The sequence below is a fragment of the Protopterus annectens genome, chromosome 7.part1 (assembly GCF_019279795.1).
Source record: "Protopterus annectens isolate FY-2018-M chromosome 7.part1, PAN1.0, whole genome shotgun sequence".
NCBI classification, from domain to species: domain Eukaryota; kingdom Metazoa; phylum Chordata; order Ceratodontiformes; family Protopteridae; genus Protopterus; species Protopterus annectens.
In genome coordinates, this window is record NC_056740.1 from 74,950,449 (window position 1) to 74,976,787 (window position 26,339).

The window sequence follows — 26,339 nt, forward strand, 5'->3', positions numbered from 1 at the left end:
GTAGTTGGCATGGGGGCTTGTAAAATAGCATTCTTTCTACTGTCATCTAATCGCCTGCCCTTCCCAGAGATAGTATAACCCAGGTAACGACTTCTAATTTACAAAATTGTAACTTAGACTTATTTACCTTATGTCCTTCGTGTGCCAGAAAGTGTAGTAGTCGAATAGTCTCGGACTTACAGAGTTCTTCCGTGAGTCGGCCAGGAGGATATCATCCACGTACAGCAGTAGGTGGCACCCTTGGGCGGGTTGGAACTGAGCCAAATTGGTGGACATCTCTTGTGAGAAGATGGTCGGACTTTCACAGTATCCCTGCGGTAACCTGGTATAGGTATAACGCTTGCCCATAAATGTAAATGCAAACCAAAATCTACTATCTTCCTGTAAGGGAATGGAGAAAAAGGCATTACTGATATTAATTACAGAAAAGTAGTTATCCGTTGGAAGGCTATCATTCAGCAGAATAGACGGATCCGGGACTATGGGGGCCCGAGGTACCACCGCGGCATTTATTGCCTGTAAGTCTTGTACCATCCTCCATGTCCCATCCGTTTTTTTTTAACTGGAAATAAGGGCGTATTACATGGTGAGTCTGTGCACGGAATTAATACTCCAGCTTTTAAAAGCACTATTTGGGTCAATTCTCCTTGCCACCATCCCAGTGGAGGTTGGGACGGCTGCTATGCCGAACACTTGCATTAAATCTCTTCCTAGTAAATTTACTGGGCAGATTTTTGAAATTATTACTCAGAACCATATGGTTTGGTTCGTCTCTGGGTCGGTAAACCACAGAGGTTTGGACAATGGCTCTTTGTAAATACGACCATTTGCTGCTTTTACAAGCACATATTCATCCGAGGTAACATCGGATGATATGGCAGTACTTCTGACTAACGTTAAGTGAAGCCCTGAGTCACAAAGAAATTCTATGTCGGCCCTCAACTTGCAATGTGATACACTGGTTAGGATTCCAATTGCATAGTTGATGCTAGTGCTGTTAGATTTACCATTTGATATTCCTCATTTTCTGCCATTTCCTGTCCCCACCCATCGCCTTCACGTGTACCTACTTCCCCATTCTCACTTTCTTCTTCTTCCTCATACCCTCCATCTACGTCTTCTTCATGTTCGGAACCTTGAACTAACATTAAAGTTCCATCTTCACTAACTGTAAAAGTCTGGGCTTGTTTATCTTTCTTTTCCTTCAGATATTTCTCAGCATGTCTAGCATACTCCATAAGGGGCTGTAGATGCCCTGTCCTGTGTGTGATCATATGTTTTTGTATAAAGTTACCAATGGCTGTCTTGCAGCCCTTTAGGAATGCATTTTTCAATTGCTGCTCATAGGGCGAGTCATTTTCCTGATTTTCTACCTTAATCAACCCACTATGAGCATCAAAACATTGTGTGAGATGATGTAGATAATTGTCTACGGTTTCGTCATCTGATTGAACGCATTGATTAATGCAAGTCCAATCTGCCTTGGGCTTCCAGTGTTCTTCTATTTTATCTAAGAGAGTCTTTATTCTGGTTCTACACACTTGGAAGTTTTATTATCTTCCTTTTTAACAAAGTACACATCTCTTTCACTTGATATTACCACACCCTTTTTTTTTTTTTTTTGTTCCCTCTGTCTCTTATTTGCTTCCTCCAGCCATTTCTGTGCCTGGGGAAACCCCACCTTCTTTTGATTCCTTGTCTTATTTCCTGCCTGTTTGCGCAGTAATCTTACTAGATTTTGACATTCTGACTTATTTAAACATCCACTAAACCCATGATCTTTTTTCCATTTATCTAAATATTTTACGTTCTTTGGGTGTAAATCAAACATAAACTTTTCATCTTCAGATTGTCGTCACCTTTGACGCAACTGGTTCCTGTTCCCATTTCTCTTAAGAGAAACTATTCCTGTTCCTGAGATCTCTTGTATATGGAATCTATTCACATATACTCCTTATATTTGAGAAAATTAAATTTCTCCCTTGACTAGTCCCTTAAAATTTAGACAAAATTCCAATCAGAAACAACAAAAATAGCGTTTTGCTTACCTTTGTGATTCCTCCGCCCTGTTTCGCTGCCACTTCACGGATTGAATCTGGAAAGAGTGACTGGCCTCTAATTTCGACCTGTTTCAGTCGGAGGTCTTTCGTTCGAGGAGAGCCTGATCTCTCTCCACCTGCGCAGGTTTTCAGCCTCTCTTTGTTCGATTCGCGCCATGCAGGGCTGCCTAACGTTGGCCAGTTATGTCGAAAGATTTTACTCTTCTAACATATTCTGGAAGAATCACACCAAGTTCTTGTAAGCAGGTAAAACAGCTTTATTTTACATGCATGGAGACCTGCTACATGATAGTAGTATGCCAGCAGTCTGGCTACTTGTACTTTGAGTTCTGCTTATATAGACCCTCCTGCACGTACATACACGTAGCACAGAGAACATTCATTAGAAGTGATAGTTTGATTACTTGTTTTTACCAGCCAGTACCACAGTTATTCTTGCACCATTAACTTTCTTATCAGCAGTTTAAGATTAACTTCTGCATTCCTCAGTGATCAACATTTTCCAGAACATTTCAGTTTGTACGTAGTGAACATTTTTCTGCTTAACCCTTTAAATACAGAATACAAAATATGTTGACTTCAGTATTTTTCCACAGATAGATTCTTCAGCATCAGAGTCCTCATAGGGAGGAAGAGAATATCCCTGTTCTGAAGAGGAATGAGAGGAAATAGAAACCTGGTCAGAGGAGTCATAGTCAGTGTCTTGCCTAGGCCTTTTATCAGGAGGGGGATGAGAACCCCTGATCAAAGTAATTAGGTCCTCGGCCATTTTAAGCATCTGTTTCTTTGGCATGCATGACTGTCCAGGAGAATGTTGTACTTGTTTCTTTGTCTTTAATGGTGTTTTAGACTTTGCCTTGACTGCTGAAGTGGACTTGATAGTAAGCTGTGTAGGTCTGAAAACACCCTCAGAAGCCGATGCCTGCTCAGCGGCTCCAGACCTATCTGAGGGAATAGTTTCCGTAGGTCCAATACCTTGAGTTTCCTGAGGCCTAGTAGTCTCCACGTGGGAGTTGGAGGTGGCCTGTGGCTCTGAGGTAGCGGGTGTCAGGGGCCGTGATAGTGCCTCACTGAGAACCGGCGAACCGGCGACTGGCCTAGAAGAGGCTTCGTCATCGGTTTTGGACCTCAGATGCCTGTCCTTTTCTTTGTCTTTGCATTTTTTATGAATTCCGGTCATCAGTTGTTCCAACGGCATTATGTAGTTAAACCTTCGGCCAAAATAATGTAAAGCAAAATCAAACCGATGCTTAATAGTGCATTGGTTGAATCTAGCACAAAACCGGCAACTAGCAATGTTGTGGTCAGGGCCTAGGCAAGGAATACAGTAAGAGTGAAAATCCTTACGAGGTATTTGCTTCCCACAAGAAATACAATTGTTAACTTTTGCTGACATCGGTCTAGAGCAAGAAAAAGTTTCCCCAATGGGGTACTTAGCTTTATTGAAGACTTTGGTTCTGAAATTCAATTTCGAAAATCTCAGGAGTCAGCCAACCGGCACTTGCGAATTGCTTTTTCTTCAGGCACCGCGCGGCAAGAAAGACTGAAGAAAATGGAGTCGGCTGCATCTTATATACCCCTGGTGCACTGACGTCAGGGAAGAGGCGACAGCAACCGACGCCGGACCAGGACTTTGGAATTCAAGGCCGACTGCGGGTAGTCTGCCGGCAGGATATAACCCAAGTGTAATGACTGCAACAGTGAAACACGATGAACATCATGCTGGAGGGATAGATTCCTGTCCCAGAGACTTCCCATACTCTGGAATAAACTACCTATCTGTATCAAACAAAGCTCTTCATTAGCACTCTTCAAGAAAATTCTTGACTGGATGGGAAATAGGAAATTCACCCAGAGGATCATCTCTGTGGTTCTGCTCAACAGTGGCACAGGAAAATAATTTTCTTGGGTGGTAAAAGCGAGGGTACCTTTTTGGCTGGGATTGTATAGGCCCCAGGGCCAATAGCCTAGTACCTACCTATGAACCTATATGTTCCATGGCCTTGCAGACCAAGCTCATCAGGCTAATAGGACGATAGTTCCAGGGATCAGTGGTGGCTCCCCCTTTGTGGAGTGGGATAACTGTTGCTGTGCACCATTCAGTGGGCACAAAGCCTGATATGAGGCTATGATTGAACATGGTGCTTAGGTGGGGAACCAGTTCGTTCTGAAGTTCATGTAAAACGCAGCCTGGGATGTTGTCCAGTCCCCATGGATGCTGTGTTTTTGGCTTTATAGAGTGCAGCTTTTACCTGTGTAGTTGTGATTACAGGGACTCACATTCTTCCTGTATAGATATGAGCCCTTTAGGGTGTGAGAGGGTGGTAAAGTTAACACTGAACCTATCTGCCAGAATGTTGGCAATATCAATTGGTTCTGTAATTTTCATGCAGTTGTGCTGTAACTCAGAGCAGATCTGGGTGTTGCCATTGAGATTCTTTACATAGGTATAGAATGCTTTGTGGTTGTCCTTAGAATCAGTGGCAATTTTATTTTCATAGCTAGCTTTGGATGCTCTTATAAGGGATCTCAGCATCTTACTGAGGCCTACCAGGGAGCTCCACCACTCATGGGATTTTACTCTCTTTTGCAACAGTTTCTTCCTTCTGTTGTACAGTTTGTTTATGGCAGGGGACCACCAGATTGGCTTCTTTTTTTGGAGGATAGCTTCTTGGTTCTGTTTGGGATAGCACGATCCATGCACTCATGTAAGTGCTTATATAGTGCATTTGTGTAGGATTCAGCAGTCGTAACTGTATTGGCCGTCTGCATGGGTGTCATGAAGTTCGCCACTTCTGTCTCAAGAAGCATGAAGTTGGCTATGGAGAAATTTTTTTACCGTGGGTTCCTTAATGTGGGGTGGGGGCGGGATGTGGATATCTAGGGTGATTAGCTTATGGTCGGATCTGACCAACAAGGAGTTGACTTCGGGTGTGGAACACCGGTCATTCATGTTGGTAATGACTAGGTCTAGGATATTGTTGCCCTTGGTGGGGGTGTGGATAAGTTGATTCAGGGCACTGGAATTTATGAATTCCAGAAAGCGGTGAGCGAAGGAGTTGGTACATGAGTAGTTTTCCCAGTTAATGGTGGAGTAGTTGAAATCGCCCATTATTAGGGTGTTTGAACATTAATATTTTCCAGTATATCAAGAAGAGAGGAGTGGGAATCCTGGGACATGATGGGGATCTGTAGCACGCTACAATTTGGATTGCAGTTTTGCCCAGAGTTAGTTGCACTTGGATAACCTCAGATGCATTATGCAGAGCAACTAGCCTGGAGGTGTGGATATCCTTAATGAATATGGGCAAACCTCCGCCTTTGGTGTTCTGGTCCAGGTTACGTGGCCGAAAAGTGTGGTATGAGTTATAGCCTGGTAGTGCAGGGGTGCTCCTTGGAGCCTTGAACCAGGTCTCAGTCACTGCACAGGTATCGATGTTCTCCATTTTAAGGAGTGCCTTGAGTGAGTGCATTTTGAGATGTAGACTTGTAGCATTGAGTAGCATTACCCTCAGTTTTTGCTTGCCTGTTCCTGTTACATTTGAAACTTGTCTAAAAAAGGCACTATAGGGGCGGCAAGAGCCTTAGCCAGTATCCAGAATCCCATGGGTGACAGGTGCAGGCCATCTCTGGCAAAGCATCATGGTCTGTCAACCATGTCGTCCCAGGCAGACAAATACTGGATCCCCTTAGAATGACACCAGAAGCTTAGCCAATTGTTGAAGTCAATCATTTTGTCCTTGTACTGCGGTATCATTCTGGGCGATGGCAGAATGCTACTCAGGGCTAGGGTCATACCTCCCTGGGCTACAAGATCAGAGAGCTCTTCCATGTCTCTTTTCATGTAGTCCAGGGAGACATGTCTCAGGTCATTCACACCAACATGGACAATGGCATAGTCATATTTGTACTTGGTTGTGGAGTGACCTGAGTGCATGGGTTATGTGGCAGATCCTGGCACCCGACAGGCAGCTGACCATAACCTTCTCCTTGTTTAGCCTGGTAAGTGGGACATCAGTGTGCCTGACTATAGAGTCACCTATGACTAGTGTGTTGGGTACATTGTTTTGCCTAATATATTATATATATTAGGCGGTGCTTCTACGGACCCTGGTAATTACCGCCCCATAAGCTTTGGTCTGCAAAGCTATGGAGAGGATCATAATGGAACTCATAAATAAAGACATAGGGGACCTACAGACATTGGATCCTACCCAATTCGGCTTTGTCGAGGGCAGATCATGCCTCTTGAACTTGGTCGACTTTTTTGAAACAGTCACCAAGGCCATTGATGAGGGTAAGGCAGTTCACACAGCCTACCTTGACCTTGCAAAGCTTTCACACAATACCCCACTCGGGTATCATAGAAAAGCTCACCAGCTTAAATGTAAACCCATATGTCACAAGATGGGTTGCAAACTGGCTCAAGGACAGAACCCACAGGGTTAGAGTTGCTGGTGCCATGTCAGACTCAAGCGGTCACAAGCGGTGTCCCACAGGGCTCAGTCCTGGGCCCCTCTTGTTCGGCATCTACTTTTCAGAAGTGCAGGCAAACATAGGAGGATTGTGGCTGACAAAGTTTGCAGATGACTGCAAACTGGGCGCCATAGTTGAAAATCCATCAGACACAGATATCCTTCAGAGAGGTCTCATAGAAACGGATAACTGGTGCTAGAGCCATGGCCTTAAGCTAAGCCAAAAATGTATAGTCATACCCTTTGGTAAAAACAAGGTAACCCCAAGTTACCACATAGGTGGCAATCCATTAAGCACAGAAGAGGTTATCAGGGACCTGGGACCCAAGTTGACAGTAACCTTTCTTTTGACACTCACATTGCCAAAGTGGTTAGGAGGACCTTCTACATTGCCCACCTGATTATGAAGGATTCACATCCAGATCAAGGGAGGTCATTGTTCCCTGTACTCTTCACTTATCAGACCAATGATTGAGTACAATGCCCCATTCGAATGTATCTTACCCGACACCTGCAGCAATTGGAAAGACCCCAAAAGTTCCTCACCAAAAGGATAAAGGGGCTCAAAAATATGCCATATGCTGCCCGACTGAAGAAACTCCAGCTCTATTCAGTCGCATACCGTCTGCACAGAGGTGACCTGTGCCTGACATACAAGGCCATGTCCAACCCGAATTAATGGACATGCTCCACCTCCAAAAATCCAAAACCACCAGAGCCACAAGAGCAAGAGACTTAAACCTCAACACGGATATAAATAGGGCGTGCTGGAGGGACAGATTCATCACCCAGAGACTCCCTATGCTGTGGAACAGAATCCCGGTCCATGTGAGACAGAGCACCTCGCTGGCTCTGTTCAAGAGGAATCTTGACCAGTGGATGGGAGATCGTAGGTTTACCCCGGGGATCATCTCTGTATCACTGCTGGACAGAGGCACGGCAAACTAATGGGTATAGTATTCTTCAACCTAAGGGGTGGTGAAAGCCACACAACTCTGGCTAGGCTTATAAATGCCCTAGGGCAGATAGCCTAGTATGAACCTATGAACCTATGAACCTATATATATGTTTGCCCATAATATCTGAATAAGTGAGTGGGATTTTCATGACAGCATCAAGGAAACATTTTCCTTCTTTCTATGTTTGTTTTCTTAAGTTTTGGATTTTTCTTGGTATATTGATTGATTTTCTCAGTATATTTAATTTTTTATTTATTTTCCATTTGTTTACCAGGTTAGTCCCGACTGGACACAAGATGACCGTTTTCAGCGGAGGCTGGGGGAGAAAAGCTCCAGATACATAGTAAACAATTATAAAAAATAATAAAAATAAATTATACAAACATAGCTATTTTGTACAAAGAGCATAGAAAATATAAAAGGTGTAAAATCAGAGTTTTACAATTGATGCAGCTTACACAGTGGTTAGAATATTGAGAAACAATTAAACAAGATAATATACAACAAATATACAACTGCTTGAACATAAATTCAAAAAGAAGTTTCCATAGACAAACAGGGTCATAAACTAGAAATCATAACTATATTGATATGATTTATATTGCATTTATCTTGTTTTAATGATGGTATGTGTGTATTATTGTACATGTCATATGTGCACAAATATTTGCATTAACCTATGTATTTTCAGTATATTGACAAAGTACTGGGTCACATCAGAGGCTTGGGAGGTAATTGTTAAGAAACTGGGAACTGTTGTAACACTTGGCATTGAATACAATAAGTTCAGGTTATGCTATAAGAGAACTATGTAAAGATAACCATGTCACCAGCCAGAATGCATTATAAACTGAATGTTTTACTGTGCATGATAAGAAATGGATAGATTGGCCCAAACTCTGGACTGATGTGTGTGCTTTTTTTTTATTTTTTATTTTTTTATTCCTGGGGAATGCTATTCAGAAGTGAAGAGACATATAAGGGAACAGTTTTAGTGGCACACCAGGCTGTGATTTTTTTTTATGTCTGTTGTCATGCAAAGCTGACTAAATAGTTAAATCTAGTAAAGCTGGAAATGTGAGACTGTAGCCCACTGAAGGAGGGGAGATGGGAGGAGTAACTTGGCTAGGAATTTAAACTTGCAAAACTGCACCTTGTGAAGAGTCTTTTTTATCTCAGTAATTTGTTGACACTTTTGCAAGTTTATTTCAGAGAATGTGTAGTACATCAATAGGAACAACATTTGTAAAACTCAGCACATACCAGTCAATGACACATAAGCTGCAGACTCTCAAACTTGGCATTTTTTTCAGGTGGTCCATTCTAAGTGAATGGAAGTCTAGTCTGACAACAAATGGTAGGGCTATTTGTTCTCACAGTCTGTGCATTGAGACAGATCTAGCTTTCCAAAGAAATCACAATGTCTGCCCCCATGAGGGCAGACAAGAGTAATAAAATTATGAATGAGCACTTATTTTGCTGCAGGCAGCTGTAGGAAGTGCAGTAAATCATGGCAAGATAAAAATATGTTTTTTCATTGTTTGCCCGTAGTGGTAAGTGCTCTCTACACCTATGAAGCAGCCTACTGTAGACACTGGCTGCTTGCAATGAAAAATGTCCAGCACCACACAACAGACCCCATTCATTTAACTAAGGAAAGAAATACATAACAAATCACCGTTAGAGCAAACACTTCGGCATAACTACTACATAAATAAATAAATAAATACTACTACAGCAGAAAAATGCATAACAGAGACATTACTGCAAAGAAAAGATAAACTTAGAACTCAGAATTAATTTTTCACTGTGCTTCTGATACTTTTTTAAATTATACAGTGACATGCATGACCCATAAATTTTTGAAAAAAGGGAACAAAACAGGCAGTAAGAGCTAAGACATGAATCAAGTAGTGGTGACATAAAAGCTGAAGGGGAAGGAACTGTACTTCAAGAAAGTATGCCAGCAAGGAATTTAAGAGTACTGTCAAAAATGTAAAGCAGAGTACAAACTTAAGGTTGCTACAGATTTCATTTTATTTTATTTGTTTTCTGGGGTAGAGTACTGATTTCCATGGACCTTTTTCAGGTTCAGCCCGATAACAAAGGAAAATATAAATCTTTCTTGATTTATGTCATAGGTTCATAGGTTCATAGATTAGTACTAGGCTAAGTGCTCCTGTTAGCCATTTTAAGCCTAGCCAGTTGCCCCATTATGTCTGGAAATAAAGGAACTGGCTCAGCGCAGGAAAGCAGCAAGTTACATGGTGGAATGTGCCAAGACAAAAGCTAGGCGGAATGTAATTGTTCACAGTAGCACTGGTGGTGGGCCTTTCCACAGTCCAAACTTCCCAATCCGGGAAAGAAGAGGCAAAATTTGTCTTGTCATATGGGTCTGGTAATTTATAGCCACAGAGGCTAAAGTAGCAGATGTATATACTTTGTTATCAATCCTCTCCATAGCTCTACTGTCCTTATCTAAGGGAAGGAGTTTAGAAGAGCTAACAGCCTAGAAGGCTTAACAGTAGGCATAGAAATTGCTGCTGGATCAGACAAAGAGCATTTGTACAAGAACTTGCAGGTATCCAGTACATTATAGAACCTATCAGGCTTCTTAGGGGCTGGAGGGTGGAAGTCCAGTGCCAGGGAAGCAATCAGCAAAGTGAAGGGTGTTCAGACCAATGTACGATAATGGTGCTCAGACTGGCAGCAGTGAAGTTCTAGATTGACAGTGGACGTACTTCACCTTTATGCCCTGCTCTTTCACAAGGTGCATACATCTGATGTATGATGCTCCTGGGTAATAAAGTCTTTGGTATACTGGCTGGACATAGGACTATCCTTGACACAAGATCCCAGAGGTGATAAATACTGCAGCAATGATTTTGAAGGACATTTTCTGTACAGCTTGCCCCAAATGTCAAAAAATGGCACCACATCCTGGATATCAGAGTCCACCAAAACATATTACTGAATTCCTATTTAAACAGATAGCCATGGGTCTTGTAAGTCCATTAGTAAAGTCTAATAATGGCTACCAATACATTCCAGTTGTTACTATGTCACTAAGTTTCCTGAAGTAGTACCCTTGCGAAAAGCCATGGTAAAGATTCCCAAAGAAAGAGTCATGGACCATGGATAACCACTTATTCCAGGGGTAATGCATCAGCTTGGCTAAAGTTTTAAAGTAAAACAGTTAAGAACTTTAGTGTATCATCTGCAACTGATAGGTTAATGGAGCACTTCAAAAAAACTCTGAAGTCTGTGCTAAAGTAGGCCATAGATCATGGTGGTAAGAACTGGGATCAGTAACTTCTCTACCCCATTTTTACTGTAAGGCAGGTGCCCCAAGCTTCAGCAGAATTTACTTAACTGAGTCACAATATGGGAGACATCTCCAAAGTTTCCTGGGCACAGTAAATTAGACATAGGAGGAAGAGACAACATAATTTAAAAGTGTGATAGTACATTTCACAAACTTACAAGAGAGCGTGAATGTGGTTATGCAAAAAGTTATTGAACATAAGCAAAGAGCACAACAGATATAGTACAGAGTATGTAATAAGAATGCCAGGCTTTGTAAGTTTAAAACATTAGACAAAGTGTAAGTGTTAGTTCCCTCTGCTGAAAATAATCTCATAGCAAGATGGGAAGATCTCTTTGGTATGGCAGCAAAAGTTAATGAATTAAGTAAAGTAAAACATAAGAAAAACTGGAAAGAGAAGATTTATCACATAAATGTGTTAAATGTGTTAAAACCGTGGAGGGAAGTTAAAGCTTCTGTGGTTATCATGGCAGCCAAGACTAATAATAATAGAAGCTTATCACATGACTCTATTCCTGCTGTAAAAACAAATCAAACTTGTTCTAAGGCCCAGAAACAAAAAGTAAGAGTTTTTACTGTACAATAGTTTTTTTTTCTAAAATCCTGTTAGAATAGATGTAATACAGCATCAATACCTCTCACAGTACTCTCCCCCTCTCACAGTACCCTCCTCTTCCACTAGAAGCACTAACTCTTTCTCCTTTAAACCTATTCAGACTTCATACATGAAAAAGCTCCTCAGCAAACTCAAACCTTTCTGCCTTGCTGCTGACCAACTCCCCAATGAATTCTTAAAAATAGCTGCTTCATCTATTGCCTATCCTATCTCTATACTAATCAATCGTTCTATCACTGAACAATATGTACCTCACCTCTACAAAATCTCGTACATCACCCCCCTTCACAAGGGCGGCCCCTCTAAAGATATTTCTAATTACCATCCCATTGCCATCCTCCCACCCATAGCTAAAATCCTAGATAAATGTATTCACCAACAACTCCAAAATCACCTTATCACAAACAACCTACTATCCCACTGCCAGCATGGTTTTAGACCTAAACATAGTCTAACACAGCCTTAATATCATTTACTGGCACTATTCATCACCTTAAGAACAATGGTCTTCTAGTTTCAGCAATTTTCCTTGACATGTCAAAAGCATTTGGCACTGTCTCCCACCAACTTCTAAACAAACTTTCCACTTACAATCTCAGTTCATCATCACTTACATGGTTTCATAGCTACCTATCTAACTGTAAACAGGCCACCAAATGGGAGAACAATTTCTCACCTTTACTGCCAGTATCCACTAGAGTACTCCAAGGGTCCATACTAGGACACCTCCTCTTTATCCAATTTACCAACAGTCTAAATTCAGCAACCCAACTTGCTACAATCATACAATATGCAGACAACATCCCTTATCTGTTCTGCCCCTTCCCACCAAGAACTTCAAGATAAGACTCAAAAATCATTTCAGGAAATTGAAGCTTCCCTATCTATCCACCAACTCATTCTAAACCCTAATATGACCAAGTTAATGATTTTCACAAACAAACCCACCAAAGCCCACATTCCACCATTCTTTATTCACTCCACCAATGGAACCAAAATTGAGCCTACAAACCACACCAGACTCCTAGGTGTAACAATAGATGACAGGCTGAAATTTGACATACACATTTCCCTAGCAATCAAAAAAGTCCATGCCAAACTCGGTGCTCTCTACCAGGCGAGATCTTTCCTAACCCACCAAACCAGACTAGCCACAGCTAGATCTCAACTTCTGTCTACCCTTCTCAACTGCTCACATATCTTTACAAACTTGTTCAAGGCCGAGCTTAATAACCTAGAATCCTGCTATAATAAAATAGCAAAGTGTGCCAGCAGCCGTCCCCACAAATCTCATCATTGTTCTGCTCTCCAACAACTGAACTGAATTGAACTCCCCAACCAGTTAGCATTAAACCAACTGACTTTCACACACCAAATCATTCACAGCTCCAGTCACTGCCCTGCATTTTCCACCCTGGTCCAACCACATGTCAATACCAGGTCCCTTAGATCTTAGGGTAGGCTACTGCTAAAAATGACCAAATCTCACTGCTACCAAGGTGACTCCCTCTATTCTACTAAAATAGCCAAGACTTGGAATGCTCTCCCTCAACACCTACAAAACTCCCCCAACTATTATTCCTTTAAAACAAAAGCTAAAGAATATCTCAAATCCACCTGGCTCTGCTCCTGTACTTCTCCCGGATAATTGTTTTTCCTCCCACCCAGTATTTTCACAACTTCTTCTTCATATGAGTTATAAACTTTGGCACAAGCCCATTAGACTTTTAACTACTAGAATGATCAATTTATTTCTGTATTGTGCTATGACTTATGTCACTATGTAATGTTTCTTTGTCAGTCAGTTTTGTTAATTATATGTTTCTTGATTTTGTTTTGGTCTCTGTTAGTATTACCGTATCAAAAACGGCAGTTCACACATCAAGCAAGAGGGCGGTATCACAGCAGGGATTCCCGCAAGAGGAAATATTCAGCAGAACAGTTCGTACAAAACAGAAGGAAAAAGAACTGACTCCCAGCTTGCTTTTTAATCTTTCTTGCTTTGTATTGGATGAACCTAGTGTTAGTGTCTTGAATAGAGGCCTTAGCTTCATTCCAGCGACTCCTGCAACATTAACAGATACGTTAATTGATCTTAGACTTTTCTGCAGGAAATTGTGTTTAAAATTATTATTTAATACTGACACTAATAATGAGCAGGAAACTGCACGCTATAGAATTAGAAGTGTTTGTACTCCAACTATGCCATCACATATTGAATGTTTTTTAAGGGCTTGTGAAGATCAATATTACCACTTGTTTAATAATACAACTAAGAAAGGGAGATTTTATAACCTTACACCAGCAGAAGCCCGCTCTTTGAGTGAACTCAAACAGAATTCACAAATTGTTGTAAAACCGGCTGACAAGGGAGGGGGTGTAGTAGTTCTAGATAGTCAGGAATACATTACTAACATGCTTGATATGCTATCAGAAGTTGATACATATACCCCAGTAACATCAAAAGAAGTAGTTTACATAGTGAAAACAGTAAAAGATGTTCTTTATGACCTCCTCATGTGTCGCCAAATAAGCCAGGAAATTTTTGAATTTCTGAATATAGAACATCCCACTGTACCAATAATTAAAGGGATACCCAAAATCCACAAAGGGGTGCATCCCGTCCCTTTTAGGCCTATTGTATCAGGGGAGAACTGGATTACAGCACATGTCTCCATTTTTATAGAAGACACTTTGAGACCAGTGGTGAACCAATTTCCTACCATACTTAAGGATACTTATGACCTTCTTAATAGTATAGAAAAATTAGAATTAGATAGTAGGCAACAGAACATGCTTATAACAATGGATGTAAAGAATTTATTTACATCAATACCGAATGAAATTGGTATGGAATATATAAGAGAACTTTTAACCAAAGAGACTACTTTTTCCAATGACAGCATCATTCTAGTATGCCAACTTCTAGAACTAGTACTAGTAAACAATGCATTCACATTTGGCGATACTTATTATTTGCAGAAATGGGGGGTAGCCATGGGCACCCCCTGTGCAAATACTTACGCCAATCTGGTAGTCCTTTGGTGGGAGAAGTTATACCTCTTTAATAATGAGAAATTCAAGTTTGTTAAATTTTATAGGCGTTTTGTGGACGACATTATAATTGTTTGGGAAGGTACATTGGAATTGTTTGAAACATTTTTACAATATCTAGAAACAACTACTACATTTCTACGTTTCACTAAAGAAACTTCCATTAAAGAAATAAGTTTTCTTGATGTTACACTCAGTTTAACACCAGAGGGCAATATTGTCTCAACACTGTACAGGAAACCGATATGGAAAAATGCAATACTGACTTTTGATAGCATGCACCCAAGACACACTTTCCATGGCATAGTGAAAAGTCAGTTCATAAGGATACTTAGACTCTGTAGCAGAACTGAAGATCTATGTAAAGAGGCACATTCCTTGGAAAATTTATTTATTAATAGAGGCTATGACCCTAAAATGGTCAAAAATATTAAACAAGAGGTTCTAGGAGACAGAATACCTGCAGAGAGAGAAAACATAGATGCAGGCTATACAAAGTGTTACTTCAATAATTACAAAAGGGATGATAGAATTGGTGGTTATATCAAATACACCATTACATATACTAGTGATATAAAAAATATACAACAGATCATCCAGGATAATTGGCATATCTTAACTATTGATCCTCAGACCAAAGACATTGTTGGTAGACATCCTAGATTTCTTTATAAGAACAGCAGGAATCTTAAAAGAATTTTATGTGGTGACCATCACATTATGATAAATAAGGAAGGTAAAGCAATGAATAGTATTCAATCTGTGAATAAAGGCACATTTCCATGCCACAATGTAAATATATAACCAAAGTACAATTTTTTAAGCATCCGTGCACTGATTATGTTTTCAGGCCATATTTTTATGCCAGCTGTAACACACGCAACTTAGTCTATCTTGCCACCTGCACAATATGCCAGGCATTTTATGTAGGATTAACCAAGAGAAGGTTACAAGAACGCATATATAATCACTTGTATGACATTCGTAAGGCTGTGGAAACTAACGCCTTAGCAAAACACATTATGGAGTTTCCAACCCATTCATTTTGCTTTAGAGTCTTGCAAGAGCTACCATAGAATGTCAGAGGTGGTGACTCAGAGAATGATCTAGCACTTATAGAGTTAAACTGGATATTAAGACTAGGTGCACACATACCCCCGGGAATAAATAATTATTTATCCATTAAGCCAATATTAATATCCAGGAAGTAATCTCTATAGATGCATTTTATATATATGTGAAGTACGGAGCACTTTTTAACATAAATGCAAGTCTTATTATTATTTTTTATTGTTCGATATACACATACTAGTTTTAACATGTACAATAGTGTTAATTTAAAATATATATATATTAACATTTGCTTTTCATGCAGCTTTAGGTTCATATAGTAATACGAATATTTCATGAAATATGTATCTTAATGTGGGTCATTACTAAATTTAATAGATTAATAAGCAATTAATTATAAGTATATTCTAACATAAAGCTGATGATTTTGAGAAATGTAACTGTTTGAATATGAAATTTGTTTTTATTTTATATGATAACAATTTCATTTAATGCTTATGGCATTGTTCCACTTATATAAATATCTGCTCATAGATTGCATTTATGATTCATTTGTGTTTTTTATCACATCCATTTCATCATTTTTTATTATTTTATTCTATTTTCCATATAGTTCATTCATATGGATTTATATGATGGTTCAGCTTATGACATCAGTAAATATAATCATCATTTTTCCGTATAATTAGCACTGTGTGAGATTATAATGAAATAAATAGACATATATATTTTTAAAATAATATGTCTTTATTCATACCTTCTGTAAACATACTATATATATTTTTTTTATTTTTTACTTAATGAATGTTTTTCTTTCATTTTATTTTTGCCTTATAATATTGTTTGTGAAATAAGTGCGATTTCAAATGAAAGTCTTAAAAAAGATTTATTTTATTTTAATTAATTAGAAATTTTCCCGCGCTTAGCGGATGTATATAAACACAACAGCTGTTCAATAAATGTTATCTGATGAAGCGTGGATGGACCACGCGAAAGCGCTCATCTTTTGTACTTTTAATAAAAGTTTTGGACATTTTCTGAGTCGCCAGAGTCTCCTTGACTAGTTACAAGTGATTTACCTTGAACATCTTGTTTTCACTCCTTTGTGGTTGGTACCTCACTACGATTTTCTACTGTTCTGGAGTTTTTTGGTGAGAGAACCATTCAGCAGGGACACCGACTATTCTTACTGTTCTCTGTTAGTATTCAAATAATAGGTTATCTACAATTTTGTACATGGTATGCTCTACGATTACCTTAGTATACTTAATACTACTAATGTATACATTTTAGCTCTTATTAATTTGTACTATTGTCATTACTACTGCTTCTGGAGCTTTTCTCCCCGTGTCTCTGCTGAAAACGGGCTCCACAGCACAGTTGGACACTATCAGGTTAACAAATGTAAATAAATAAATAAAATAAATAAATAAATGTTGAGACTGCACCAGGGAGAAGGTAAACCTAAAACATTACAAGGGTACCAGAATCCCAGAGAAAGGCAATAACTTAAAAAGGGAAGAAAATGCTTATATTAGGAGATATTGAAGAGTCTTAACGTCATTGGAACAGACAGATTGCATTGGAAACTAAGCCGGTCGCTCAATACGTTTTTATAATAATTTCCATAAAGTGAATGAAATACTCAAATTTGGCTATGTTCCTATTCCCAGAGTAAATGAGCTCATACAGAAACTAGGCAAAGTAAAGTTTCTAACCATGCTAATTTGATCAAGGAGTACTGGCAGTATTCCCTCACCTTTGAAGCGAAAGAAAAGACAAGCATTTCCCACCCATTTTTTGAGAATCCAATCTCATCTCTTTGCTAACTACTCACCTAAATTATTCCATACTACATCTGATTAGCACTCTCATATCTGGAGACATCCATCCTAATCCTGGCCCCACCACTACATCCACCATAAACAAATCCCTACTAATCACTTCCTTAAACTCCCAAAGTGTAGTAAACAAAGTCCCAAACCTTCAAGCTTGGCTCACATACAATAAACCTGACATCCTCTCTATTTCTGAAACCTGGCTAAAACCACAAATTAAAGACTCTGAAATAGTCCCTCCAAACTACTCCATCATAAGAAAAGACAGAGCTCACAAAAAAGGTGGAGGAGTAGCCCTTCTATATTCTTCCTCCCTAGTAGTTTCTCCCTACAACAAACCTATCCCACACTTTAACAACGCCGAACTTCTCCTTACACTACTACAAATCAATAACTATAAACACATATGTATAGCTTCCCTTTATATCCCCCCAGGGGATAATATCTCTACACTCGAACTTATCCTTTCCTGGCTATCTAGTAACATTAGTAATGAAACCATAATCCTAGGAGATGTAAACATTAATTGGGCCCTTATCCAGTCTCCTTCAAACACCACTAACATCAACCTCTACAATTTCACACAACTGATCACTTTGGTAACTCACCCAGCCAAAAACCCCTCCAATGGGAGTATATTGGATTGGATTCTAGTCTCCCATCCACACTATTTCACCAACAGTGGCACTCTTCCCGACCCACTTGGTGACCACATACCCACCGGCTTCCCACTATCCTTCAACGAACCCACAACTATATTACTATCCGTGACCAAAAAAACTTCAACCCAATAACCTTTTCAAACTCACTACAAGCAGTTAATTGGAATTGTCTAAAAACACTACCTCTAGACAATGCAGTCTCATACTTCAACTCAACATTCTTAAAATTACTTGACTCCCAAGCTCCCTTATGGACAAAGAGAATAAAAACTAAATCAGCCCCATGGCTGTCCAAAAATACTCTTTCTACCATGAGACAAAGAGACAAAGTCTGGGCATGCTACCAAAAACATAAGACAACTCCACTCCTTAATGAATACAAAATGCTCCGAAATAAAGTAAAAAAACTCATTACCTTTGATCGATAAAACTATTTCTCTACACTCCAAAACCATAACAAAAACAACCCCCAAAAATTCTGGAAAGGGATCTCCACTCTCCTCCACCCCAGCAAACCAGATACTCCTGCCCCAGACCCAAATTCTCCAGATCATGATCTAGCCACCCAATTTAATTCTTTCTTCATTGACTCTATTTCCAAATTGACCTCCTCATTCTCCACCTCCTCTCTATCATCCAATACCCCCTCACCCACCCCCACTGTCTCTACATCTACACCCTACTCCCCACCCACTAACTTCACTACCCCCTCTTCTACACAAATTCTATCCTCATCAACACCTCCCCAAAATCCCCCCCCCCAGACTGCACTCTCTTCTCTTTAAATCCCATACCTACATCTACTATCAAAAAACTCCTTCAGAAATTGAAACCATGTACCAATGCTCCTGACAATATCCCTTCTTACTTTCTTAGTATAGCTGCTGAAAGTCTTGCCTACCCCATTAGCATCTTAATTAACCGTTCCCTACAAGAATGCATAGTTCCCCAAATTTGGAAACAAGCCTTTATTATACCACTACACAAAGGTGGTAACAATAATAACATCACTAATTTCCGTCCCATAGCCATCCTGTCCCCCATTTCAAAAATCCTTGAAAAATGTGTGCAACTTCAACTCCTTCCCCACCTCCTAGACAATAATCTTATAACTCCCACACAGCACGGTTTCAGACCTAATCATAGCACCATGACTGCCCTTCTCTCCTTCCTTGAAATCGTTAATAAAGCCCGCGACTCTGGACTAATTGTTTCCACCTTACTCCTTGATCTTTCCAAAGCCTTCGATACTATCTCACACAACCTGCTCTTAACTAAACTCTCCAAACTCTACCTATCCTCCTCCTCTTTGAACTGGTTCTCTAGTTATCTATCTAACAGAAATCAAGCTGTAAAATGGAAAAAAGCCACTTCCTCCTTCCTTGGTACCCCTACCGGAGTTCCACAAGGCTCCATACTCTTCTCTTCAATATCTTTATCAACGACTTCCACAAATCAATCCCTTTCTCTAGCATCATCCAATACGCGGATGATTCTACTATCATCTGCTCTGCCTCTTCTATCACTACACTACAAAAACTTACTCAAGAAGCCTTCTCTTCCACAGAGCAATGGATGCTAAGCAATCATCTAGCTCTCAATGCTACCAAGACCAAACTAATGTTATTTACTCCCTCCAAAGTTACTCCTCCCGACATAAATTCATTTTAATTACTAGTCAAAACAACACACCTCTCAAACAGTGTCAGAGACCAAACTACTTGGGGTCCAAATCGACAACCAACTTAAATTTAACTCCCACCTACAAACAAACATCAAAAAAGCATCAAAACTTGGCATGCTTTATAGACAGAATACCTACCTCACATCCGCCACTAAAATCACTCTCTCTACTTCCTTCCTTATCCCCTCCCTTCTCTATGCTGCCCCACTACTCACTAATCTTCAGTCCTCATTAATAAAACAGCTTACCTCCTGCTATAACAAAATTGCAAAATTCGCCACCAGCCATAAGTCTTCCACTCACCACTGTCTCTCCCTCCATAAGCTAAAATGGCTAGAACTTCCCAAACAACTAACTTACACTCAACTAACTCTAGCCCATAAGCTTATTCCAAACCTTTCCCTCTGTCCCTCCCTTTCCTCTGCCTTTAAAATGCACCTACCTACCAGAGTTCTAAGGTCTAATAATCAAAATCTACTAGAAGTGCATAAACCTACTCATCCCCCAGGCAAAAAACTTCTTTCCTTCAGCCTCGCTCACCTCTGGAACTCCTTACCACCAAACATCCACACCACCTCTAACTACTCTACCTTCAAGAAGTCTCTTTTCTTACACCTAGCATCACAGTGGGAATGCTCTTGCTCCCACCCCACATAACTAACTCTACTTAATGTCCTTTAATATCACATCCTACTTTTAGCTACTATGCTTGTTCTCTAATTTGTATTAATGTTTTGCATTTGTTCTATTGCTAGCATGTTTTTTTCTCTCTCAATGTATTAATTGTTATGACTGCTATTATATATCTGATTAGTTTCACTTTATTCTGCCTACATTGTATTAATAACTTTCTGTCCCTAGACTGTCTCTGTCGAATATTATATGTACTTTTGTTTTTTTTTTTTTGGAGCTTTTCTCCCCAGGACTCCATTGAAAACGGGTTCTTTAAGGCCCAATGGACTATCCTGGTAAACCAACTGCAATAAATAAATAAATAAATAAATAATATTTTTCTATTTTTCTTTTTGTTATACTGTCTTATCCTTTGGACTTAGAGCTCCTGCCATCTTTCAAAGGCTCAAGGATACATTTTTGAAATCTCATGCTAGACTGACAACTATATACCTAAATGACCAATAATTTATTTAGAAGACAGGGAGTCACATTTAGCCAGACTAAAAGCAAGACTTTTTCAGACAGCCGAACCTTACTGTTAATGCTCCAAAAAGTAAACTTCATATAAAAATACTTAGGGTATGTGACTGGCAGAGGGTTATTAAACCCCAGGGAGTTAAAATGGAAACAGTGAAGAACCTGACCTATGCCTTGAGTCAAATAGAAAGTGAAAGCATTTTGTTTTGTTTGTTTATTTTGAAGTGAAAGCTTTTTTAGGACTAGCAGGCAATTAGAAAGTCGATAACTAATTTTGCTACTATAGCTTGTCCTCTGACAGACTTTACCAACGGTAAGGGGTTTGGGGGTTGGCATAATGTTAAAGTGTTTACCTCACAATCACAAGATACAAAGTTTAATTCTCAGCTTTGAAATGGAAATTAGTTAGGCTTAAAATGGCCTGCAAGGCAGCTAATCTAGTAATTACCTATGAACCTATGTAAGACCCAAGTCCAAATAAGATGGACCATACCAGTAGATAAGGCTTTTAAACAATTGAAAACTATTTTGTGTTCAGAACTGGTTCTAGTTGCTCCTGATTTCAATAAGCCCTTTATTGTATACACTGATACATCTAGCTATCTTAGGAAGTAAGGGATGAGGAACACCCAATTTGCTACCTAAGGAGAAAGTTCAATAAGCCTGAGATTAGGTATTCTGCCACAGAGAGGGAACTGCTTTGCTATTAAATGGCCAATAACCTCTGTATAATATTACTTGCTAGGAAGTAGCTTCACTCTGGTAACTGACCAAAAGCCATTAGGTTCACAGGTTTGTAGGTGTTTACTAGGGTAACAACCACAAGGGCATTTTTAAGCCTAGCAATGCATTCCAAATCTCTGACAAGTTCTGGTACCCTTGATAAGTGTAAGCAGAGGCTTGGGAGATGAAACATTTACAAGCAGGGGCCTGGGAGATGAAACATTTACAGGTTGTCTGTATCCATTAGAGACATACGTGCCAAGCCATGGACGAATTTCCTGTTCCCCATCTAGTTGTCCAAACTACACTTGAATTGGGCTAAGGAGCAACTCTGCTTCAAATGAATGGGGAGCCAGTCCCTGAGATACATACTTGTCTCTCCAGCAGTCCTATTTATATCACAGGCAAGGTTTAAGTCTTTAGAATCGGTAATTCTGGTGCTGTTTGTTTTGTGGATATGCAGGAGGTCCATCACAGTGGAGTTTGACAATGTCCTGTGTGCCAGGCATATAGCTCCCTTCAACAGCCTGTAGGAGAGAGAATACAGGGATAGGGCCTTGAGGTGGTCTGTATAGGACCTTTACTTATTCCCTGTATTCTTTTAGTGAGGAACCTCTGTGGACATTCCAACTATTGGATATGCCTGGTTAGGTAAATACCGAAGGAGGCATTGTACTCAACGATAGGTCTTATGAATGCTGAATATAGTGGAACAATGACTTCCTTGGACCTAGATGACATACCTTTGTTTATAAGTTGCACAACATAGAATGATTTCCTCACTACTGTAAACATATGATGGTCAAAGGCTAGATTACTGTCTATGTATGTCCCTAAGTCCCTGACTACTGGGTCAACTCTAAGGGGTGTGTTGTTGCTATGATAGCTACCAGGGAGGGTGGGTTGACTTCTCGAAGGGTACTATTATGCATTTCATGGCATTTAGTCTTTGGCTCTGACACCAGTTGTTTGTCTGTGTCAGCACTTCCTGGAGAACATTTGTGTCGATGTGGAATTCAATGATGGCTCCTAATCTGCAATCATCTGCAAATGTAGCCAGACACAGACCACTGACATTGGGCTTGACTTCAGAGAAGTAAATGTCAAAAAGGAGTGGCCCAAGGACAGATCCCTAAGGGATTCCATTTGTGACTGGCCTTTTTCTAGAGGTAGACTCCCCAATTCTAACTTCCTGGGTCCTGCCTGTAAGTCAGTTGACTATCCACCAGGTGAAATTTGGGTTTAAACTCTTAAGTTTGTCAATAATGCCTGAGTGGGGTATTATGTCAAATGCCTTGGCCAGGTCAAGGTAGGCAATGTGAACCATTTTGCCCTTATCCATTGCTTTGGTGACCTTCTGAAAGAATTCCACCAGGCTGAGCAGGCATGACCTGCCCTTGATGAAAGCATAGTGGGTTGGGTCCAGTGTCTGGAGGTTAACTATATCATTATTGATCATTTCCATGATAATTCTTTCCATGGCTTTGCATATAAGGCTAGTGAGATTTATGGGTGTGTAGTTGGCCCACCTTTGTGTAGAGGGATGACTGTTGCTGTTCTCCATTCATGAGGCATGAAGCCTGTTTGGAGGCAAAAATAAAATAGCAATTCCAGAGGGCCTGATAGGTCATGTTTCATGATATTTAGAAGGTATCCTGCGATATTGTCTGGGCGCATTGATGCAGTGTTCTTGGCCTTAGAGAGAGAGCATTAAGGACCTATTCCCTAGTGATAGCAGGAAGAGTTATATATGAGGGTATCCTCTGATGGAAGGTTGAGAGGTAGAGAGGGGTAAAGCTGGAGTTGAATTTGTCAGCCAATAGGTTGCTACATCTTCTGACTCAGTACAGGTGGCTCCATGTACAGTGAAGCTCTGCACACAATTGTGTAATGCCTTTAAGGTTGCGGACAAATCTAAAGAATGCCTTGTGGCTGTCCTTGGCCTGGGAGGCCAAATTTACATCAAAGTCAGCTTAGGTAGACTTTGTCCTCTGAGATGTTTGTTTAGTTTGATGAGAGTGTTTTTATCCTGCTGGGTGCTGCACCTCCTAATTTTTGTTATGATTTTCTTCCTTCTGTTATACAGCCTATTAATTCTGTGATTCCACCTGGGTGGCTTATTTTCTAAGTTAGTTCTGTACTTTGTTACAAACACACTGGGTGCTTCACAACAAAAAACAAAACAGTAAAATCACCACAACATCCACTGCTCCATGAAAACCAGATTTATTGAAGGTTATTCACCATTAAAAACATTAAGACTTAGCGCTTTTGACTAAAAGCCTGTAGGCAATCATGAGAGTCAAAGTCTTACAAAATCATTACTCCTTATATAACATTAAATCATGTGATTAGCCCAATAGTTAAACAATTATAACACAATTAAACAAAAATTAAGGACTGCAGCTTCCTTAAAGGACTGGTTTCTGTATAAAACTCCCCTAAACAAATACAAATAATAATAATAGATCTAATACAACTTATACTTAAAATATCATAACACAGTACTGCATACATATTGTTACAAATTTTAAAACATGGCAAATAAATACCAAATGTTAGTTGTATTCAATTAGAAAATATATATATATACAATAAAATGACAATCAACTTTAAATTTGCAGTGCTCTTAATTTGAGTGCACTAGCTATAGAACAATATTCATTAATACCAGAAGAAATGTTGGCATTCAATCTAAGTTGCCATATAGTTTCTCTAAACTCTAACAATGTTTTATTATCACCCCCTCTTTTGTTATAATATACTCTGTCTATAACAAAAAATAAAAACTTTTTAAAGTTAGTGCATGTCAGACTGTGACAATAAAGAGCATTGGTTGTTTTTTTGTTCTTTATATCTCTTAAATGTTTGGCCATTCTTTCCCTTAATTTACGAATGGTGTTGCCTATATAGAACGCTGAACAACTGGAACATAGGGCAAAAAAACAACCAATGCTCTTTATTGTCAAAGTGTGACATGCACTAACTTCAAAAAGTTTTTATTTTTTATTATAGATAGAGTATATTATATAAAAGAGGGAGTGATAGTTTAGAGAGGCAATATGGCAACTTAGATTGAATGTCACCATTTCTCCTGGTATTAATGAATATTGTTCTATAGCTAGTACACTCAAAAGCACTGCAAATTTAAGGTTGACTGTCGTTTTATTGTATATATATATATATATATATATATATATATATATATACATATATATATATTTTTTCTTTTTAATTTAATACAACTAACATATGGTATTTACCATGTTTCAAAAGTTGTAAGAATATATATGCAGTACTGTGTTATGATATTTTAATACGATTAGTATAAGTTATATTAGATATAAGATGGGAGGTGATGATTAGTGATCAGCAGTATGGTTTCATGCCGGTAAAGAGCACTACAGATGCAATGTTTGCTCTGAGGGTGTTGATGGAGAAATATAGAGAAAGTCAGAAGGAGCTGCATTGTGTCTTTGTGGACTTGGAGAAAGCATACGATAGGGTGCCTAGAAAGAAGTTGTGGTATTCTATGAGGAAGTCAGGAGTGGCAGAGAAGTATGTAAGTGTGGTACAGGATATGTATGAGGGTAGTGTGACAGTGGTGAAGTCTGCAGTGGGAGTGACAGATGCATTTAAGGTGGAGGTGGGATTACATCAAGGATCAGCTATGAGCCCTTTCTTATTTGGAATGGTGATGGACAGGTTGACAGACGAGATCAGACAGGAGGCCCCATGGACTATGATGTTTGCAGATGACATTGTGATCTATAGTGATAGTAGGGACCAGGTTGAGGAGACCCTGGAGAGGTGGAGATATGCTCTAGAGAGGAGATGAATGAAGGTCAGCAGGACTAAGACAGAATATATGTGTGTGAATGAGTGGGAGGATAGAGGAATGGTGAGGATGCAGGGAGTAGAGTTGACAAAGGTGGATGAGTTTAAGTACTTGGGATCAACAGTTCAGAGTAATGGTGAGTGTGAAAGAGAGGTAAAGAAGAGAGTACAGGCAGGGTGGAATGGGTGGAGAAGACTGTCATGAGTGATTTGTAACAGACGGGTACCAGTAAGAGTGAAAGGGAAGGTCTACAAGAGGGTAGTGAGACCAGCCATGTTGTATGGATTGTAACTGGTGGCAATGACAAAAAGGCAGAAGTCAGAGCTGGAAGTGGCAGACTTAAAGATGTTAAGATTTGCACTGGGTGTGACAAGGATGGACAGGATTAGGAATCAGTATATTAGAGGGTCAGCTCAGGTTGGACGGTTTGGAGACAAAGTCAGAGAGGTGAGATTGCATTGGTTTGGACATGTGCTGAAGAGGGATGCTGGCTATATTGGGAAAAGGATGCTAAGGATGGAGCTGCCAGGTAAGAGGAAAAGAGGAAGGCCTAAGATAAGGTTTATGGATGTGGTGAGAGAGGACATGCAGGTGGTTGGTGTGACAGAGCAAGATGCAGAGGACAGGATGAAATGGAAACAGATGATCCGCTGTGGCGACTCCTAATGGGAACAGCTGAAAGAGATGAAGAAGATCTTTTATTTTGTTTTTATTTTTTTAGGGGAGTTTTATACAGAAACCAGTCCTTTAAGGAAGCTGCTGTCCTTAATTGTCATTTAATTGTGTTATAATTGTTTAAATATTGGGCTAATCACAAGATTTAATGTTATATAAGGAGTAATGATTTTGTAAGAATTTGACTCTCATGATGCCTACAGGGTT